The sequence below is a fragment of the Hipposideros armiger genome, unplaced genomic scaffold, assembly GCF_001890085.2.
Source record: "Hipposideros armiger isolate ML-2016 unplaced genomic scaffold, ASM189008v1 scaffold_1163, whole genome shotgun sequence".
Taxonomy (NCBI): domain Eukaryota; kingdom Metazoa; phylum Chordata; class Mammalia; order Chiroptera; family Hipposideridae; genus Hipposideros; species Hipposideros armiger.
The window spans coordinates 187550-191521 of NW_017732513.1; positions in this window are offsets into that span (position 1 = coordinate 187550).

Consider the following 3972-nt stretch of genomic DNA (forward strand, 5'->3'; position numbering starts at 1 on the left):
AATAGAATTATATCAACACTATAGCAAATTATGTTGGATTTTTTACATCTAAAAAAATCAGTAGTACCTAGTCAGTAACCCCTAAGATTTCTAGAATTTTGTTTTCCTTCTGATTAGTGACAATATCATGAAGAGCAGCTTTATCTACTCGATGACCCTAATAAAATTCTCAAAAAGGCATAACCCCAACTTTAAACTACACCAATAACAATAGTGTAGACTAAAAATTTGTGTTTTTATGCTTTTGAAAGTGTGTTCTATGGTTTATAAAAGGATTATTATGAGGAATGTAAATTCCCTTATGCTTAAGAAACAATATTATAGTCACCATACAGGGAGTTATTGTGTGCATTTTAATGAAACATACTAACAATCATTTATTGAGATTATAATCCCAAATCTTAACGTTGTTTTCCCCCTGTGATTCAGAACTACTATCATTAATTTGCCAGTAATGAAAATTATGCTGAGACAAAGTTGCTGTTCTTCTTTAAGTCTTTCATATTTTCATTTGCAAGTTTAGCACACTTTGGCTCTTGTTTTCTGTTAACAGCAGTCACTTGCAATTAGACTGTGGTACCCTTAGATGAATTGTGGTTTTGCTTTGTAGTCTGAAGAAACAGACTCCCATCAGTTATAAATAGCAAAAAGGGAAGCATGCATTTTCATTCACTACCATTTTCAAAGAATATATTATTCCTTATTGAGGCAAATAAATATTACAAAATACTGTAAAGAATTGAAAGAATATAGGGAAACATAACCCCTCGGTGCAATTTAATATCTTTCAAGATTGCTTACATTTAGTGCTTCTCAAATTTGTTGTGATATAGCCTCTAGAAAATCTGAAGAATACTCCAAGGCAATGATGTTTAAACATAAAATAAGGAATACCTAAATTTATGTAAATCTATTATCACATTATTGTGTAATCACCTCAAGTGATAGTTTAAAAAATAGACAAGAAATATTAGGTATCACTGGTTTTGAAGAAAACTTTGGAAGAAAAACAATTAAGACTGAATTAACTTAAAAGTTTTGTAGCTACGAATTGGGAGCTGTTTCAGCCCCCTCTCCTGTCATACTCCCCCCAAATTTTCATTTGACTTGGAGACAGAATTTATTGAGCCAGCCTATGAAGTGACAATGTTCTATAGGACTATAGTTTGAACTGACTGTGTGTGTGTGTGTGTGTGTGTGTGTGTGTGTGTGTGTGTACACACACACATACACATAGATACAGATTTTAAAAGAAATGAAAAACAAAGGGGAATATGATAATAACTTAAAATGAAGCTGGGATGTAGTATGTCCTATGATAGAAATCCAGGGTTTAAAGAAGGGATGGCCTCATATGCTTAGCTCTTATGCACTGCATGATATCTAAGCATGTCAGGAAATAGTTCATGTACATTTGTGGAATTTGTTTAAAACTGTATATAGATAATTAGACTTTTCTGGTTTCAGTAGGAATGAAGGTAACTAGGTGGAGCAGTAGATTTACTTTGCAACCTGTTTCTCCCCCCACAAGTTAGGAGCAAACTGGCGAACGACTATCACGGCTCAGGCTCCCTGACTTCTGGTGGCAGGGTTCCAGAGACAAAATAAAAACACTTTTAAATTTAATCCTGGTGAAAATAAATCCTATATCACCATTTTCTTTCTCCTATCAACCGACATTTTTAAAACGTTTAGAGCCAAATAACTGTGTCCACTTGGCCAGATTTTAGAGGATACAGAGAGCTGGGGAACAATCTTACTGAAGGGATTGAGTGGGATATGACTGTCCTAAGACCGAAGCCCACAAATCTGTCACCACTTGCACCGTGCTCTTATCAGAGCCTGGGAAATACAAAATGTCATTTCCCTATTCACACCGCCCTCTTTTAAAGTGGTTTTGGTGTGAGTCAGCTCTTCCATCAGGGCCTCTTCTTTAGACTCTCTCCCAGTGTTGCTAATTGCACTTAGGTGGCAAATACTCCAGGCTGTCAATCACCCTTCAGGACGAATTAATTTTTATGAGTTGGCCTTCTTCTGAGGCTTTTTTAAATAACAGGAGAAATAAGAATTTTGAATATGTGAAAGAAAAAAGATTGAGTGGTCATTTGGCAGATATAGGGAACTTTGATAGAGGACAAGCCCAAGGGAGGGTCAGAGAGAGAGCAAGCACATCAGGAAAACCCAGGCCTTCAAGGCCTTGAGAAAGGCCAAGACAGGGACGTGAGTGGTAGAAAGGCAACATTGTTTGCTTCGAAGCCTTTCCTGGGCCAGGCCCTTCCTTTTCCTTCTTTTCTCAGGCCGGGGGCAGCTGCCGTTTGACTCCGATAAAACATCATCTACCTTTTCTCCTTGCCTCACCTTATTTGGAGTGTGGACTCCAGGTGAAGCGAGCTGACTGCATGATGAGTCTGAATGCCGTTACCCGATAGGCCTGTACTGGTTGTGCAGAACAAACGGCATTCATGGCAAATGCTTCAGACCTTCTGTAGCCCTCTGGGCACTAAGATAAAAGGTCTTCAATTAAATGTGTGTCTAAAATTCTGTATTTGATGCTACATTTTCTGTTTTCTTATTTGCCCCTGAAATCTAGATTTTTAGACTTAGACTTTTGAAAGGGTAATTTTTCTTTTAAAGTTTTCTTATTTTTTAAGTTGCACATCTTTAATGTGTAGTATTCTTCTTTCCTTATATGTGTAAGGTGAAAATTATGCTATTTTAGTGTTTTCCTTTAGTACATTTCCTTTAGAAAGGAAATATCTTTTTAAAGCTTTCATTTTTTTACAGCTCATGAATTTTTAATGTAAATGTACAGGTTGTTTTTTCTTATTTTTTATGAGGAAGCAGTTAACTGTCTAAAATGCAGAGAGATTTGTTTTGGGACATTTTAAACAGAGCTTTAATTTTGCTTTTAAAGGAAGTTACTTTGTTTTTAAAGAAACATGGCAGGTTAAAATAGCAAAAATTGGATGTGTAAAGTAACATTTACAGATATAAAATGTAATAAAACTATGTTAACTTGATTTGTTGTCTTTGCTGTATTTAGAGATCAATTTCAAGGTGATCATGTTATAAAATTGTGCTTAAGACTGGCATGGAAATAGAGATTGTCGATAATGCCTTTATTGTATTATTAGAGAATATTTTATAGAATGGATAATTATCAAATTGTCAACATTGTTAATATATATATATATTATACTTTTGGGGGGAGATCATCTTTGGGGGCACAACTTTACAGATAACATCCATCTGTATCTCTATCAACCTTTATCTATCTATCTATCTATCTTCTATCTATCTGATTTTGATTGGGTAAAGAAGCATTAGAAGGTGGTTGTAATTACACAGTGCTTCAGAAATAAAATGCTGAATACAGGATTCTTACTTGAAGGAACAGAGTAGTCAAGGGGAAACATGAGTTAAAAAGAAAAAAAAGCAAGCGATATTTCAATCTTGGTTCTGCCAATTTGCCACTTATGGGATATACTCTGATAGCCTTCGAGCTTGAACCACAACTGAATTATGGTGCTGTGCACTCCACAGCGAACCTTTTCTACAAGTGTGTGTGTGTGTGTGTGTGTGTGTGTGTGTGTGTGTGTGTATGTGTGTGTTTCCCCACAAATGTAGGGCTGACCATTTCAAAAATGTATGAGTTGTGTCAAAAGCTTTAAATTTTAATATAATTTGAACCACAATTTCAATTTCAGGAACTTTCATTGTAATCATCTTTGTGTGTGTAAATATTTGGCTTCAAGAATGTTCACTGAGTTTTTGTTTGTGATAGCAAACCATGGATACATTTCAAGGGTCCAGCAGAATTGATTTGGTTAAATATTGGGTTATAGTGGGTTGAGAAGTATGGACCCTAGAGTCAGGCTGTATGAGTTTGCAGCTTGGCTCTGCCACTTACTCGCAATGTGACTTTATCAAGGCTACTTATTCCTTCTGTTAGTGTTCCTCTCATCTTTAAAA